We start from the raw sequence: 19,579 nt of genomic DNA, 5'->3' as shown, positions 1-19,579 counted from the left end.
TGGCTGCATTGGGTCTTCGTTGCTGCACGCCGGCTTTCTCTAGTTGCAGCGAGCAGGGGCTACTCTTCGTTGTGGAGCGCGGGCTCTAGAGCACAGGCTCAGTAGTTGCAGCACACGGGCTTAGTTGCTCCACGGCATGTGGCATCTTCCCGGACCAGGGCTTGAACCTGTATCCCCTGCATTGGCACGTGGATTCTTAACTGCTGTGCCACCAGGGAGGCCCTGGCAACTATATCTCGATTAGACCCATGGACTTTCATAACTGTTGTAGTACCCAGAAATTATTTGCCAGGATCTTGGACTATTCCTTTTCAAAAAGGTCAGTTGTGCCACTATACTTGTCATATTTTCTACAGATCCTAATGGGTGAGGAGATTCTAGTAATAAAATATCCACACAAATGCAGTGTGGAAGCTGACCAAGAGCGTCCAAAGTTAACATGCTATAAATGTACAATGTAGGCATTTACACCAGGAAGACTGTTGTATACAATTTTCTAGAGCAAAATGATCTCAATAAACAGTTATGAGGCTTTTTTAAAAAGTCTGACTCTTAAAGTCCAGATTGAATCATATTGAATCCCCATCTGCTCATTAACTCTTGTGAGAGATCAACTAAAAGGAAAAGGAGTATTCTCTCTTAGGACAAGTTTTCTTACGAGAATCCAAAATTTTGAACTATGAGATATATTTCCCAGTCCACCCTTTATTTGAACAGGAAATTAGACCTGAATTTTACAATTATTACACATAGTACTTCTGAAATAAGAACACATTGTTCCTTTACCATAGACCAAAGTGATGAGATTATATACATTTGTCCAACAGAATAAAACAATGATGATTCTTAATTGCACTCAAATCAAACTAAATCTTGTGCATAATACATTCACGCTAAAATGACATGGAAGGGCAGATTGGTGGTTGTCAGTGGCATGGGGTGGGACAGAGGAGGTGAAGGTGGTCAAAAGGTACAAACTTCCAGTCGTAAGATAAATGTCATTGGGATATAATGTACAGCATGGTGACTATAGTTAACAATGCTGTTTTGTATATTTGAAAGTTGCTAAGAGAGTAGATCTGAAAAGTTCTCATCACAAGAAAAAAATTATAATTGTGTGATGATGGATGTTTACTAACCTTATTGTGGTAATCTTTTCACTATATACACGTATATCAAATCATTATGTTGTACACCTAACCTAAAACTAACAGTGTTATATGTCAATTATATCTGGGGTTTTTTGTTTGTTTTTAATTTATTTATTTAATTTATTTATTTTGGGCTGTGTTGGGTTTTCGTTGCTGTGCGTGGGCTTTCTCTAGTTGCTGCGAGCGGGGGCTACTCTTCGTTGCGGTGCACGGGCTTCTCATTGCGGTGGCTTCTCTTGTTGCAGAGCATTGGCTCTAGGCGCGCCGGCTTCAGTAGTTGTGGCGCATGAGCTCAGCTACTCCGTGTTATGTGGGATCTTCCCGGACCAGGGCTCGAACCCGTGTCTCCTGCATTGGCAGGCAGACCACCAACCACTGCTCTACCAGGGAAGCCCCTATATCTCAGTTTTTGAAAATAGAACAGGGGACTTCCCTGGTGGTCCAGTGGTTAAGAATTCACCTTCCAATACAGGGGACATGGGTTCGATCTCTGGTCGGTGAACTAAGATCCCATATGCCGGGGAGCAACCAAGCCTGCACACTGCAAATAGTGAACCCGCGTGCTCTAGAGCCCACACGCCACAACTAGAGAGAAGCCCGCATGCCACAACTAAGACCCAACGCAGCCAAATAAATAAATAAATAAATATTTTTAAAAAATAAAAATAGAATGAAATGGGATCTGTAAAAATGTAATAATATACCAAAGCATATCAGTCCCACTCACATTCTCCCAGACTTTCACAACCCAGCAAAGTGCCTGGCACATAGCAGATGTCATATAGTTGTCAAACGAATTAATGTATAAATGAATGAGCACACTTCTCTGTCATTTACACCTTGCTTCGTCCATTTCTTCCCAAGGAATACTGGTTTCTTCTCCTCTAACTCATCAATACTGTCCTAACTCATAGAACTGCACTAGTTCCTTCTTCCCAATGCCTCACGTGATCCTGAGTCTCACAGAACCACCTTCTGATCATTAAAAGCTTAATATGAGATTCAGAGATCTATGTTCAGAACATTCCTTGTAAGTATTTCTTTTGCCTGCTATAACTCTAGATAGTAGGCCCAAGTTACAAAAATTAAAACAACCAATTAAGCTTGAAGGCAAACCATTCTGTTCCCCATATCCATGGGTTTATAGTTGAATTCATGCAAAACATTTACATTGTCTTCCCCCTAAATCTTTTGAATGTTGCTCTATCTAAGTCTTATAGTTTCCCATTTATTCCCACATGCCAATGCCATGCATCATTCATAAAAATGAAGCAGCAGCAAAGATTTGCTGCTTCAAAATGAGGACATACTGACTTTTTCCCAAATTCATTTTATGCAGGTATAAATGCCCAAATACTGACAAAAAGACACCAGAAAATGTGGTGTAATTGAGAACTGCATCTCATACATTGTTTTTTGATGATGTTTGTCCTTCAGGGTGCTATATATCTGTGTTTCTATAGTTTTGGATACACAGCCCTACAAAATGTGAAATAGAATTGTCTCCTAATTTCAATAAGGTTTGCTTTGGAAAATGGTTAGAAATAAACCCAAAAAGTGACTGAAAGTCAATTTTTTGCTGTTTTAAGAAATGTAACATTCAATCAAAGGTTGGTTTCAAAAAAAAATATCATTCTCCTTCTTCAAATCTCATCTCACACACACACACACACACACACACACACACACACACACACACACACGCAAATATATGCCCTGGAGAATAATTACCAAGAGCTAAGCTCTAAAATTAAAGAATCTGTAGAAAATACAATGATGCACCTGAAAATAGTTTTCATTCTCTCCTTTGTGTGAGATTCAATTACACAGAAAGCAAACAAATGGAATAAGCAATGAAAATGGCATTTTGGGGACTTTTTTTTTTAATTACTATAAACTGCACTCTCTAAAACAAAAAGACCACTTATGTAGCAATTGCATCTAATGATGTGCATTTATCTCCTGTCTGGCTATCCTTGATTTAAATAATGCTTTCCTTAGAGCCTCACACCACTAAACCCAGTCATTAACTCCTTTATAACAAGAAACTATTGCTCCCCATAAACACAACAATAGTAATCTTGCTCTTACCTTGATATTTCTGTCAAAAAAATACTTTTAAAATCTTTGACATTACTAAGAAAGATTCAATATGGTATTTACATCTTTCTAGAAATATTTCATTGAGCCCACTATGACCATTCTAAAACAGCAAAAATGAAAATTATGAAATCTTATTGCTTTAACTTAATATTAATGTATTGCTTTAGAATAAAAAAAAAAAAAGAAGCTACTCTCATGTACAGATGCAGCCCTGATAAAAATACCAAAGCGTACATCTACCAGATTAATCCTCTAGTAAATTAAAATACTAAAATTCTTCTTTGGATTCCTTTAAATAACAATATCTCCTTATATTTAAGGAGATATTTTTCATCTTTTGCTCCAGAAGATGAAAAAAAAATGAACTAATTTAACACATTTCTGGACAACACATGTCCAGGAGTTAGATAACTCTATAAAACTCTCTCTATATATAAATATAACTATATATACATGTAACTATATATTCTATATGTATAGAATTTATATAACTATATATATTTATATAAGTATAAATAATAACATATAATCACTTATATAAGTATTTGTATATATTTATATTATATATAAATATTTATAAGTATATATATGTGTATATATATATATTCACTGTCTTAACCTATGTCATTTAGGCTTGAACTGATAAGGTATATAAATGACTTACCATAGATGCCCCACTCTTCCCAAGTAAATTTAATTGTTTTAATAGGAAACAATCCCTTGAGCCAAAAAGAACTTAAATATCAATGACAAGCTTGTGGTGACATTTTAAACTCTTCTGCCACATGGAAAACAGACTCTACCATCCACCTTCTCCCACACCTCAAAACAGTACTACATATTTGTGAAAGCTTTCGAGTTCCACCTATATACACCTAAGACAGTGGGACAGTCAGACAGCAGACCTCACCACCTACCAGTCCTCCTTCTGGAGACAATGTAGTATGGTGGAAAGTGTAATGGGTTCTGGGGTCCACAAACCTGGAATCCAATCCATTTGCTAATGTTGAGTCTTGGGCTAGTTGCTTTCTATCTCTGTGAGCTTCAGGTGTCCTCATCTGTAAAATGAAGAAAATAGGACCACTCTCCAGGGTTGTAATGAAGGTGACACATACAGAGCTTCAGGCCGAGTACATGACAGAGAAAGGTAAGCATGAGGAAACCCTCCTGGTAGGGGAAGTAGGACAGGTTCCAAAGTTTGAAGCAGTGGAAGGAAGTATTTGTGAGATCTCTGAAAACTTTGTCTTGGGCTAGTTCTGAACATCCCTATTAAGGATGGAAATTATTTTTTTCATGAATTAATTCATCTGTTAGGTACACAATTACTGAACTTCTTATCTAGGCCATCAAGGGAGACAGACCCATATATAATTAACTATAACTATAAGACACAGATGCTATTACTGGTGAAAGAGTGAAGGGAGAGCTAGAGATGACAGTCAACAAGGTCCTGGATAACTATAAGACACAGATGCTATTGCTGGTGAAAGAGTGAAGGGAGGGCTAGAGATGACAGTCAACAGGGTCCTAAAAACAACAGGGGACACTTCAGGTCAAGTCACATAAAGTCAGAGAGGGATTACTAGAAAGACGTTGAAGGGAAGCTTCAGGGCCACATACAAGTGGTTCACACCAATCTCTCTAGGAATATGAAGCAGAGAGCAATTGCACCTGGAGATCTGTTGGGTGGTCTCTCCATCGTCATTGTGGCAAGGACTCAGAAGGGGAGTGGTCTGGGAAGTGGGTGCATTCAGGTCACAAGGGGCTCTAGGCTTTCTTCCAGACCAGCTGGACCATCACAACATGAATGGCCTTAGACACCACCAATTCAAGAGGGCAGATTAGTTAGAAAGAAGGACCTGCAAGGGATAGAGAAAGATTTCTATTAATATATGCTTCCAGATAGGATGAGGGAATCAGATTTATTGTATATCTGCTAATATGAATAACCAGTCTAAAAGTTTCAAATACAAATTAGAATAGAATGATGAATGATAAAGCGATGGTTTCTTCTGTTTGATTCTATACATTCCTGATTGTGTTGTTGATGATGATGATAACAAATAATAGCAGTTACCATATCCTGTGTATTTCCTATGTGTCAGGCAATGATTTAAGTGCTTAATATTTATCTTTCACAACATCCCATGAGACAGACAGTATTACTATCCCCACTTAACAAATGAGCAAATGTAGAAACTGAGAGGTTAAGTAACTAGCTGAAGGCCACACAGATAGTAAGCGGTAGAGCTGGGTTTCAGGCCCAGAACTGCCTACAACTCCAGAACCTCCACTCTCTCCTACTGCCTACATGCTTAATGAATCTCTAAATGGCTCTGTGGACATTCCACAAACAAGAACTTATCAAAGTGCTATTTACTAATCTCTATTATCATAGAAATATTACTAACATTACTATGAAAGTAATAAATTTCTATGTCTTAAGAGTTTAGGTCTCAAAGTGACCTTTGAGGTAAATTCAAGCAACCCTCAATTCTACAAATAACGATCTGAGCTATCCCAAGTTTAATTGAGCTATAACGAAAATACCAATGGTTCTCATTAAAATGTTAGACAAGGTAGGTCTCTTTGTTTATATTTGTTGATAGTGATGATAATTACAGTTTGAAATAAAATGACAGTGTACTAACAGGATAGTATCAGCCTACCCTGGGATTTGACACAAAAGGTTGGAGTGTTTTCAAACCTCATTAACTAACTTTGTTGCTGGACAACGTGGCAAAACTCAAGCGGCTTCCTGGATGCTGGCTATTTGGCTCTCTCTTAATCATTCTGAAAATATCAAAGGTATGTCCTGGTTTATAGTACCCTTATTGGATTAATTTTTATTGAAAAACCTGGTCATCCAAAATTGATTTTTTTTCCTCAAGCAGAAGCAAAACCTTTCTAAGAGTAATTGAAAATAAAAGCCTTTCTCAAAAAGCAATTACAGAATAAGGCCAGTGTCAATCATTATAGAATAAGGCCATTGGCTAAAAGTAACAGAGACAGAAAGTTTGGCTGGTGGCTTTTTTTATTGATTTATTTTTTATCCTCCCATCTTTACTAGGATAATTTTTTTTCCATAACCAGTTTCCTGGTCATTTGGAAAATATATTTTTTTAAGAAAAGACCATTTACTTTCACTGTAAAATGACAAAATGAAATCCTCAGAAGAAGTCTTCAACCTCATTAATAATTTAAAAAAACAGACTAAAATGAGATATCATGTTTATACTATGAAATTGACTAAGATAAAAGACTTTTCCCCCCCAATTCTTAAGTTGGTGGGGGTGTGAGAAAACAAGCTTAACAAGTTTTAACAATACTAGGAAATAAACTAAGGCAGTCTTTCTGGAGGCCATTTGGCAATATTCCTTACAGTGTGGCTTTTTTGTTTGTTTGTTTGTGTTTTTACATTTTGGCCCTGCCACGTGTCATGTGGGATCTTAGTTCACCAACCAGGGATGAAACCCCAGCTCCCTGCAGTGGAAGCACAGAGTCTTAACAACTGGACCGCCAGGGAAGTCCCTACAGTGTGCTTTTTAAAAAATATGCACTTTACACAGCAATGCCACTTCTAGGAATGTAAATTCATGTTGCCTTGTGTGCAAAGTCTTGCCTATAATGATATCGATATATGGGATGTTCATTATAGCAAGGAAGGAATGAAAGAAGGAAAGGAGGGAGAGAGGAAGAGAGAGAATTAAAGAAATCAAAATATCCATCAATAGGAACTGCTTAACTAAATACGGTGCAGTACATTTGTAAAAAAGCAGTATTATTTTTCCATTAAAAGTGATGTTGTGGATAAATATTGAAATGGAAATGGATCACAAATGTTACTAGTTTTTTCTTTTTTAAACAATACAAAACTCTATGTAACTGTATGCTTCCACTTATATGAACTTTAAGAACAGGCAAAACCAATCTGTAGCAATAGATATCAGAAGAGTGTTTGCCTGGGAGGGTGGAGAGCAGATGAAGAGAGCAGACTGATTTGAAAAGAGGTAAAGGAACTTTCTGGATTGATGGAAATGTTCTAACCTTGGAATATGGATGGAGGGGGAGGAGGAGGAACAGGGTAAGTACACATTCATCAAAACTCATCAAAATATACACTTAACATCTCTATAATCCACTTTATGTAAAGTATACCGCTATTTAAATAAGGAACAAAACCTCTAAATGTACATGATCTCAATTTTATAATGAAAACAATGTTTATGTATGTACATGCAGAAAAGGATTTGGAGAGGATTTTTGGGTGGTGGAATTATGTTTGTTTAACTTTTTCTTTTCAACTTGTCAACCAGCATTTTAATAGTTAAAATAAACCCAAATATACAAACATATTCAAATGTGCTACAATGACCCTCTCTTGCCCTTAATCTAGATTTTCCTTCCCACTACCTCAAAGGGTAGTATGTGGATTACCCAAAGCATTGAGGAGCCACCTTGAGGCTCACAGAGCCCTACGTTTCCATGGAGGGATGCCATTGAGTATCCCTCCCTGGTGGAGGTCCTTCATGGTTTGTACTGGCTGGTCACTTGTTTCATCTTTCAGATAGCTTCATATGCCAAAGTCACACCAAGAATTTGGTCATTTTGAGGCATGATTTAAGTAGATCTTTCTTTTTTTTTTTTTTTTTGGCCAAGCCACAAGGCACTTGGGATCTTATTTTTCCCATTGCCCCCTGCAGCGGAACTGTGGAGTCTTAACCACTGGACTGCCAGGGAAGTCCCAACCAGATCTTATTTATAGAACCCAAACCCCTCTTAGGTCCAGAGGAGGAAGCTTCAAATCACAGAAGGGAAAGCAAATGTTTTATGGCATGTGTCCTGCCAAGCTTCTAAGAATAGTTATGCCATTAGTTCCAACCCCATAAGCAGCTCGGCCTGAGCCCCACCCCCTCCAGTAAGCCTATTACAGATAAATTAACCCATCGTTATGGGACAGGGAAGCCTTCTGTGCCAGGTGTGCTCATGGCCAAGGCTGGGTGTCTGCCACCTCTGGATGGTAGCAGCTCATGTTCACATGCAGCCCAGGAATCTCAGCATGAGCTGCTGGGTGGTTAACCATGCAGGCACAATTACTTCCTAACAATGATAGCACAAACAACCTTGGGGCAGTTAGTTGGGCGAAGAAGATGAAACAAATTACATTCCTCCTCCGTAAAACCCCTGCATGCGGCTTCCCTGGTGGCGCAGTGGTTGAGAGTCTGCCTGCCGATACAGGGGACACGGGTTCGTGCCCCGGTCTGGGAAGATCCCACATGCCGCGGAGCAGCTAGGCCCATGAGCCATGGCCGCTGAGCCTGCACGTCCAGAGCCTGTGCTCCGCAACGGGAGAGGCCACAACAGTGAGAGGCCCGCGTACTGCAAAAAAAAAAAAAAAAAAAAACCCTGAATGATGGATACAAATTGAGCACTGAGGTAGGCGGGAACAAGTGAAAACAGAAATCCAGCCTTTCCTTGGGATACAGCCAAGGAAGCTGGTGAACAAACAGTACTAAGAGAAGTTTGCACTCAACAACCTGGCTTGGATCTGGACAAGGATGCCCACAGGATCCATCTAACTAGCCCACTGGACAGCTTGCCAAAGATGTCCCACAGGACCTCAGACTTACCTGGTCTCAAATTGAACATCCCTGCACTGCCTCTACCCTGCTACTTCTTTTGCAAAGTCCCCATCTCAGTAAATGACACCCCAATCTACCCCTTTACCAGAGCAAGAACCTAGAAGCCATTTTATACCTCCTCCTCCATCTTCCACACATGATCCGTTACCAAGTCCTATAGATTCTATCTTCTAAATGATCTTTCCGACCAGCCTTTCCCTCCAGTTTGTGCCACCAACTGTCACAAAATTTGTTCTCTACTTTACTGCATGGCTGACCTTCCCAAATTACAAATGGCATCATGCCATTGCCCTATTCCAGTCCTTCCTTTTCTCTCCATTGTCTACCCAGAGGTTTCTTGAGACAATGCCTTCACTACCAGGTATTTAAATACCTTCACTGCTCGGTATTTAAATATGTGAAGTCATGTGATTTGATATAGCCAAGTAAGAGGCACTAAAGACCTGGAAAAGACCTGTCCCACCTAAAGGCGTTCAAACCTAAAACTATTTTACAACAGCTGCACCGGCTCAGTAAAACTCTTTCTGAAGTCATTTTGATACTCCTGTCTACACAACAGAGTCCAAACTCACTAGCCTGCATTTAAGTCTGTGAGGTAGCTAGTGTCTGCTTCTTTGGCCTTGTCTTCAGCTATTCTCAGCAAGCTGCTTTCGTTTTCCTGAAGATTCTCTTTCACACAGCAGTGTTTTTGAACATGACCTTCCCTTAGCTGGGGCCCATCTTCTTTCCCTATATTGCCTGGACACTCTCATTTTAAGACCTCTGCTGCCAGCCTTCCTGGAGACCCAGGGAGAGTAGTACTCTGGACATACATCCGTTATTGTTCTACATCCGTTATTGTTCTACATCCGTTATTGTTCTTCTTTCTCAACCTGCAACCATTTATTTTTCTTCCCTACTAGACAGTACTTAGGGGACTTGTCTAAAATTGCACAAATTATATGCTACAAAATAAACAGCAAAGGCAAAATTTTCCTAGAGACAATTTTCCTCCTCAACAATTTTTTTAAATTTATTAATTAATTTATTTACTTTTGGCTGCGTTGGGTCCTCGTTGCTGCCTTGCGGGCCTTCTCTAGTTGCGGTGAGCGGGGGCTACTCTTCGTTGGGTGCACGGGCTTCTCATTGAGGTGGCTCTTGTTGCAGAGCACAGGCTCTAGGCGTCCGAGCTTCAGTACTTATGGCACATGGGCTCAGTAGTTGTAGCTCACGGGCTCTAGAGCACAGGCGTAGTAGTTGTGGCGCATGGGCTTAGTTGCTCCGTGGCATGTGGGATCTTCCCGGACCAGGGCTCGAACCCATGTCCCCTGCATTGGCAGGTGGATTCTTAACCACTGTGTCACCAGGGAAGTCCTCCTCCTCAACATTTTAAAGATTGAGAAAATATTGTTTGAATATCACAGAACATTTTTTTTTTTTTGGTGTTAATTTTGGGTGTCCTTAGAGAGCTAATGGAGATTTTAGGGGGCCTCCAAATATGCACCACTCTATGTCTTTAGACAGTCTCTGCCCACGAAACCTCTAGTGAATATGATATTGCAATAATCTTACGCCAGAAAAGCTGCTTTAGGCCTTGATCAATTTCACAACATGTTAACTGGGTAATATTAATTATCACGAATTTTTAGTCTTCAAAAGAGAGAAAGGAAGAAAGAAACCGTTACATGCTCCAGTACCTTTTAAAAAGTCACTCTAAGAAATAAAAGGGAACTTGACTCCACTCCCACAACTGGGTCACAAGCTCCATTGGCTAAAGTAGTTGAGTGCTCAGTCACATGAAATAGTTCTATTTCTCAGAACTTGTCCAAAGGGATCTCTCCTACCTGCAGAGATAGAAGTATGGAAAAAAGAATCTTTCCAATACCTTTAAGTTTGACCTGCTTCATTTTTTTCCTCCCTTCCTGTCCACTGATTTAAGTCATCGGAGAGGCATGGAAATAAAATGGGAAGCTGGAAAGGGAAGAGATAGTGAAGGATGAAGGGGAGGGCAGTAATGGGGGGGCTTTCGAGGTATCTATGCCTGCAGTTGCTAAGGTTAAATGAAGTCAAACACAAAGCTACAGTAACCTCACCACTTCCTACTTTGCACATAACAGGCTGAGCTCTAGCTCTGACTTAAAGGTGAATGGTCTGGAGTGAACTCATTCGTTGTACACCAGTTCCTTCCAGAGCTTTTTAAAATCATTATTGTTGGGATTACACATGCTTTTATTCTTATTAACCAATGTGAAAGCAATTAAGATTTGGCTGGGGGAAGAAATACAGAGACACTATTCTAACATAAAAACGAACATGCTCATGATAGAAAACTGGGAAAATACAGAAAAGCATAAAGAAAAAACCTCCACCTATACTCAAGGATCTATATATAATTATGACTATATTGTATGTACTTTTTACACTTGAACTTTGTAACAAGTTCTTGCCTTGTGTTTAGAAACTACTTAAACAGTTTTTTATAGTTACATAGTAAACTTTGAAGTGGAAATTGTAATTTGTATAACCATTTCTCTACTACTAGACATTGTTTTTTTCAAATATTTTGGAATAATAATATGGATTTAACCCTTTTAAAAGCTCTCAATACCAGCAATGAGTAAATGAAAACTCCTCCAAGAAGGTGTAGGCAGCAGTAGGAAAAAAGTTTAGAAAGTACTGTAGCCATTGGCTTCCTTTAGCCAAGAAAAACAGGTACAATATCATGAATTATGGACAAAAGCAGGAAATACTCTGAAATTTCCTCAAGAAAAATGTATTTAAGCCTCTGTTGACTTGAAGGTGGGACCAGTTCTAGGAAGGCTTTGGGGGAAGAGAGGAATGTTGAACAAGGAGTACAAATAAATGAGAGGTGGTGTAAAGACATGCAGTTGGGAAAAAGAAAACTCAGGCTCTCATGTGACACCTCACAGAGTTTTTCTCCCATCGCTGCTTTTGATGGTGACTAGACTGTCTGATAAGCTTTGCCACAAGTCCTTAGGTGGAACACTTTCTTAAACAAAGAACTTTAACAGCCATTTGTTGACAGCAATCTCCTTTCTACACTGTCTTTTCACCACATCATTCACCTTTTCCTATGCTCTTTAAACTTTACCAGCAACAGAGTAGGCGGCAGATGTTATTGCACAGAATCCACATGGCTGGAATCACACTGTGGGAAGGAATGCTTTGAAAGTGATATAGAATTTAGGGCCTCCCTAAAACCTAATTTCCCTGGATTTTTGTGGCAGTCTGGGGAAAACAAAATGCTATTTTCATTATACTTTCATTTGATTTTCACTTAAATCAAGATTTTTTCTTATAAAGTTACCTTAAAATTTTGAGTTCATTCTGTTTTGCCAAAAGCGTTTGCAATTATTATCACAGTTCGTCTTCACAAAACCCTGAGAGATGGGTAGGCAGGTATTAATACCTCCATTTCAGAAAGAAAAAAAAAGATGAAGAAAATAAAGGCACTGCCACCAGAACCCAGATGTCTTGTCTTTAGGCCCAGTGTGCCTTTTCTTACAGACTGTCACAGTGGCTTTGGCAAATGGTATTGTTAGAAAGCCTATGGAGACACGGCTTGCACTTCTGTGATCAGATATCTCAAAATGGTTTTGTACTTCAGTTTCAAACCTAACGTATAAACCCTGAGTATTTTCCTCAAGCACATACTGATGTATTCTGTCTTTAAAAACATCCCTAAGTTTCTTCAGATGTGAATTTAAAATTTTTCCCATCTAATTAACCTACATATAAGTAGGAATCAAAGATTACCATTAATTTTCCCAAAAAGTTAAAAGGGATAAAAATGAATCTTCACATATAGTACCATATTTGAAAAACTATGGTTGACATTTAAACGGCAAACAAAACTAGGAAACGCAAGTGTGTCTCTTAAATATAGAAAAAAACTACACTATGTGACTTAAATAAGTGAATATTTATCCTAACATTTCCAAACTCTGTCAAATAAGGTAGAACAATACTTTTTTTTTTGATGACTAGATACATAAAGGTTCAGTCTGAAAAATTCATCAATAGAAAATGCATCTGTGTATGGATGTTTGCCTTTTAAACTAATGTGACTTTTACAGAAAACTGGAATACAGAGGACTCTTGGAGAACATAAAACTGAAATAGAAGACATCTTCTATACACAACACTTTAATGTATTACTAATTTTCTTTTCAAAAATGAAAGGAAAAGTGATAATGAAAGCTACTTTCATTAGCGATGGGGGGAGTCTGTGTGCGCCTGCATGTGTGTATGCACATGTGTGTTATTGTTGAAGAGCAGTTTCCAAGAGCCTTCAACTAGCCTCTGAATGTGGTTATAATTTGGCACTTGACCACGTTGAATTAAACGCTCTACTCTATACTGTTATACTACTTTGTACTGTTTCATGTTTCCTGGAAAGACTGCAAGTATCTTTAAAACTGGAGGGAAGGGGGCAGGGCACAACCTTTGAAAAAATGACATAGCCTGAGGACATGACATAAACTGATTAGAACCAAATGGGTCCAAGATGGCAGACAGTCAACTTCCACTAGACCTTGAGCCTCATTATATGCTCACTGTAACACATTAGCAGGCTAAATGACATACCCACAGGCACCATGACAGTCCCAAGGCCAACCATAAAGGTCAAAAAGTGGGCAGTGGCCTAATTCCTGGAAATCCCTGCCCCTTCCTGAAATAGCTGGAATACTCCTCCAACTCATTAGCCTATGAAATTACCCACCCCTATAAAAACTGACAACCCCATACCCTGGTGCCTTTCTCACCTTCTGAGATGGCTCACACTCTGTCTGTGGAGTGTGTTTCTCTCTAAATAAATCCACTTCTTACCTATCACTTTGTCTCTCACTGAATTCTTTCTGCAATGAGACATCAAGAACCTGAGTTTCATTAAGTCCTAAAACCAGGTGTGTGATCTCAGTTGGAAGACTGTGGGTTTTGGCCAGGTTTGAGTCCCAGCCGCATGGGTTCAAGTCCCAATCTGAGGTGCATGACTTCATCTTCAGGTTAAGAACTCTGGCTTCTATATCTTTTGTATCCTCTACAGTGCCTGCCACAATGTCTGTATTGAATTTAAAGAAATAAATTCATCCAGTGTTCCATGAGAACCAGTCCTACTAACCATCCAATCTTTGAAATAAATTATTCTCATTCTCTGAACTATAAAACCAAATGTTATTATTATTTTGTGGAACATCTTGACTCTACAATAATCTGCATTTGTATATGGTTTCAAGATGATAATGATGACGATGATGACAATGATGATGATGATGATGATAAATAATCACTTTTCTGTGGTCACTCCCTGAAGATTTTAAAGTCTCAGACACAATTTGTAAATGTAATGGCGGTAGTAAGAAAGTAACAGAAAGCAGGGAGTCCATCATCCTTGAATCTTCTGTAAGTTGTCCATAGGGTATGGAGAGACCCCTTAGGAAGGAGAGTTGGAGTAATCACATAGTTATCTGGGAGCTCAGACACATTAACTCATACTGATATATAACTGCTACTGGGAAACTTCTTGTCTTACCCAAATCTAAAATTAATTCCTTTTCACGTGACAGGTATTTACTAAAACTGCCTTCGTTGTGTTCTATCTGTTCCTCTTTCCTGGTTCTAGACAATTTCTGTCCCTACATCTGGATTCTGATTTACAAGCTTATGACCAACCCATGACTGTAATATCTTATTACTGAACCCCACATCTGGGTTATTGACAGTGTCACCTGATTCCAACTTTGACTCTAGCTTCCTAACAAAAGATTCAGACTCCTGTTGCTCTTGTCTGGGATTTTTAGGTGGGTCCATTTCAGGTAGTGGTTCTTAATCCTATTGAGGGGTTCCCTGAAAAATGTATGAAAGCTGTGAACTCATCCCCTATAAAAAAGATATATATGTACACAAACACACACAGATCTGCATATAATTTCAAGAGATTCATGATCCTTTAGAGGCTCCTTTTGAGGGACATCTACTGGTAGGTTAACCTATAGTATATAAAAAAAAAACTGCATCTGTTTTAGTCACTACAAACAGATGCAATTAACCTTTGCTGGAGTCTGAGAAAAGCTAGTGCTTGTCTTTATCACTCCCAAGATTTTCCTCCTAAAAAAATCACCAAAGTAATATATGTACATTGTAGAAATGCTGGAAAGTGAGGAAAAGCATAAATAAGAATTTTCAAATCACTCACAATCCCAGCACTAAAGATACCCAATTGTCAATATTTTAGTGTACTAATTTCCAGTCTTTTTTAATTCATATTTGTTAGATTTTCACAACATCCTTCCTTCAAATTCTCCTTCACTCTTATATAAGAACCTGTTGTGCATTCAAAGACTTAGTTCAATCTTCAGGCGTATAAGAAACTTCCAGGTTGCCTAGGACTTGTCCCAGGCCTGCAAACTTTTGAGCTCTGAGTACAAATTTACCTCCCAGTTATCTTTACCTAAACAAAACATGGTCTCTAGCTGAAGGTTAGGCGTCCATCAGAGATTGCTATTGTGTTTTCTGGTTATTAGTTCTGCCATCAATGTTTGTCACTATGATGATAATTATAGTTCTGGAATCCTGAGTTCAACTCTTATCTCCACTGCCACCTTCTAATTTTGTGAACTGGATAAATTACTTAACTCATCTGTGCTTCAATATTCTCATCTGTAAGATGGGAATGATGATGGAGAATAAAGGAGTACGTGGAAAGTATGTAGATAAATTACTTAACTCATCTGTGCTTCAATATTCTCATCTGTAAGATGGGAATGATGATGGAGAATAAAGGAGTACGTGGAAAGTATGTAGAGCAGACTATTACCCAGGAAGCACTCAATAGATGCTAGCTATCACTGTTATCATTTATATATTGTTGTTTCCATTCCTCCATGATGTTTTCTGCGTTGTTAGTTCTACTGTCACTGTTGATTGAAGAGGTAAAGACTCTCCTTTTTAAACATGATCACAGCCCCCCAAAGTAACAATAGTTGCTTAATATAAAATATTCGGTGTTCATATTCCCTAATTGTCTTCCAAATGTCTTTTGTTGTTTGTTTGAATCTAGAGCAAAACAAGGTCTATACATTGCAACTGATTAACATGCATTCTCTTATGAGCAAACATTCTTTTTTTAGCCTTTAACCCCAAACAAAAATGCAGAATTTGTTTTTGTTTATGTAGCAAAAAACAACCTTCTTCGAATGAAGCAGAAGTTCAAAATGCTGTCCTGGAGGAGTCGGTGAAAATGTCAAGTCATTGCCTTTACTGAGAAGATAAGCACTTGGCATATACCTTTCTCTGAATGATAAAGAAGGAAAGGAGGAAGTGTGCTTCCTGGTAAACTTTTTTATTTGCCACAGAGAACTGAATACAAACATGATGCTAGTGAAACAAAGTGCCCTACAGTAAACAGAAATTGAGGAAATAGAAAATGGATTGTAAATCTGGAAACCATTTCTCTATTTCAGTGAAAGAGAAGATTATAAATGGCCAGACCAAATAGTCTGCTTTTAGTTTCCCAACGCTGGTTGGATTGATGAACCCTTCTTAGGATTTTTAATCCTAAAGCTTGAATCTAATTTAAAGTTTTTGAATTTTCAAACTTTGCTCACTCCATTCTAGTCTGTGCCTTTGGTAAAAGAAAAAAAAAATCACTTGAGGTGATATAAAATTAATCAAGAGTTTCACTTTCATGTCTCATTGTAAGACTGTCTCTTACAGATTCTACCTTAAACAAAGCCCCTTTTTCATTTTAAAATGGAAAGAAACCCCAGAATACAACACACACAAAATAGTAATTACCACGTAACAGAAGAAGCAGGATAAGCACACAGTGCAGGAGTTAAGAATGTGGGCTGCAAAGAGAGAACGCTGTCCTCTGTTTCTTTGCCTGTAAAATGAGGACAATAAATAGAAGCTGCTTCATAGAGCTGCTGCTGGGATCACCCATGAGATCATGAGAAGCACCCAGCACTGGCTAACACTCTGTAAAGGCTGGTTATTATTATGATGAGAAAGACACAGGAAGGGATCTTTTGTCACAACTGGTTCTATCAGGAGAGGAGCTTACTTCATGGTAACAGTGTGAGTCAGTTACCAGAGAAGGCAGCAAGCTCCCTGCACACATCCCTGTCACACCGCCTCCAAGACACTCTACTACTATTAACAATACATTGTTAAAAGAACCCAGGTAAAAGAACTATCCTACACAGGCAGTGTTAAACGGTTTCCCTCTCTGGTGTTCTAAACATTTGAAAATAGTACAAGAAATGGCTCTGTGTATAGTAAGTTCTAGGTAAGACAATACTGTGGTAAGTGAACTAAACAGAAATTAACCTGAAATTGGACTCTGATCCCCAAGGGAACCCGCCTGTGCAGCCCAGTCCTTACTGGCTCTGAGGAGGAAAAACAACCTTGCTTCCATCTCCACTGTGATCTGACTAGATATGATCTAAGCTTTGAACAGTGCATTTCAGATCATGCATAATACACATTAGACAACACTAAGCAGGGAGCTTCAGGCTGGGGTGTGCACCCGAATAATGAGGAACTGACACAGGAAAATGAAGACCTAACATTTGTAAATTCAGCCTTTCACTATTCTCTCATTTCAGTCACACAAGTTTCCTTCTGTTAGGTCCCTCTCAAATAATTGCAATAATATAGTAAGTTAATCAGTTAACAAAAAGGGGAGGGGCTAGTTATTCATAGTATCAAAACATTCTTCATTTTAAATGATTTGTTGCATAATTCCTTTTAAATAGACCTTCCCTCACAGTGTGAGAATCCGCAGCCCTCCCCAAGCACCTGGCCCTCTCCATTACTCCTCTACTCCTTGAGAAAAGGAGGGAGAAAGAGATCTGCAATGAAAATTTCCTCATTAATAACTTAATCTTATGTTTCTTTAAATGCTTTCTAGTTTTAAAGGATTTTCAGAGCCACTGTGATATCATAGTTAAGCTTTGTACAAGGTGGTATAAATCATATTATACCCACTTGAGAGGTGAGAAAAGCTACATATAGTAATTGAGTACATGTGAGACCTGAACTCAAGATCTTTTCAACCAAGCCCTATGGTCTGGAGCTGGAAGCAAGTGACCCTGTTCTCCTGCTCACTAGTTTTGTGCTGCTGCTTTTCCTGCCTTTGGTGAGTTGGTTCCAGGCATCTCCTCAGTCCTCCCCAGTTAATTCTGATTCATGCTTTGGCTCATGTAATTACTAAAATGGGAAGGACTTGAGTGAACCAACATTCAGTCAATCAGCATTTAGTGAACGCCAACTAGAAGGCAGACCTTTGAAGAGTTTTAAGCAAAGAGAAACGTAATCTTCCTTGTCACTTAAAAAGACTTCAGTGAGATTATCACTTTATCAATTTGAGCCAATTATCTAAAAACAATATTTGTATATTAGCTGTACTGGGGTCCCTAGCTAGCTGTGCTCTATCCCTGTTTGTAACTCTGGAAATAAACTTCAAGTGGTTTCTTTAAGAAAGCTAAGGCTTAGAAAATGTCTGCACAGACTTGATAAGGTTTCCAATTGTACCTTGGTAAAAATCTCATTCCTTAAATCACTTATTCAACATTAAGTCATTGTACAAACTTGCACCTGATGCAAGAAGATGAGTTAGATGCAACAGTTCTTAACCTAAAGGAGGTCAGAGCCTAGAAAAAGAAGACCAATGCCCACTTTGAGCTCTCCAAGGGCCCCCAGGCTCTGAACAGTCAGCCCCCACAGTTCCCTGGGCCAGAGATGGAACCCACCTCCCCACACCCGTGGTGCAGGCACACGGGCCTTTTTCTTTCATTTCTACAAACTCTCCTCACTCCCTCCCCCTCTGGACTTTGTGTAATTCCCAGTTCTCCCAGCCTTAAAACTGCACCAGGCTCCCAGTCTACTTAGCTCCTCCTTCAACCTCAGCTCCTGCCCTGCTGCCTTCTCTGACTTGCAGAACTGGTCAAATCTCCCCATTAAACCATCTACCACCTGAGACCTTGTCACATTTGTAGTTTTACATGTACTTGTGTGATTGACTGTCTGCTCTCAGGTGCCTACGTTCCTGGCACGGCAGGGGCTGCTTTTAGATGCCAGCGCCTGGCACTCAGTAGGCCCTCCAGGAATGAAGACTGAACTGTCAAATGGGGCAGGACCTAAGAGGCCCGGGCTCTGTGGGCAGGACAGGATGGAGGGGGTGAGGGGCTCCCCTGAGCTTCCTTACCACCTTCCTTAACACTAAGACAGGCCTCCTGGCTCCCATCTTGGCGCTTGTTTGTCCCAAGTCCCCGAGAGACTGTACGCCCCTAGAGAGCAGACATTCCACTCTATTTAGCGTTGTGCCCCCAGCACCTGGCTGTGCCTGTTAACTCAGCATGAGATACACTTAGGAGATATTAGCCATTGCCGGCATTAATGAATGCATTCTGGAGGGTGGGACAAAGTGAGAGACGTTATCCAGGGCTTCAAACAAACGTTTAAGCTTGAGTTGACTCTTGAGGGAATATAAGCGACGCTACCCCCAACCAAAGACTGAAAAACAAAAAGGAAATCTGCCTTCTCCCTTCCCCTGGAAAACAAAAACAGTAAAACCTCTTAACCAACGTCTTCACCTTTCCAGGCCTCCACTGTCTTCTGTCCCCGCACTTGACGGGCGCTCTCTGGACGTGTACACAGTCACTGCGGAGACTGCCATCG

Source organism: Neophocaena asiaeorientalis, unplaced genomic scaffold (assembly GCF_003031525.2).
Source record: "Neophocaena asiaeorientalis asiaeorientalis breed wild unplaced genomic scaffold, Neophocaena_asiaeorientalis_V1.1 scaffold92, whole genome shotgun sequence".
NCBI lineage: Eukaryota > Metazoa > Chordata > Mammalia > Artiodactyla > Phocoenidae > Neophocaena > Neophocaena asiaeorientalis.
This window is presented reverse-complemented; position numbering follows the sequence as displayed.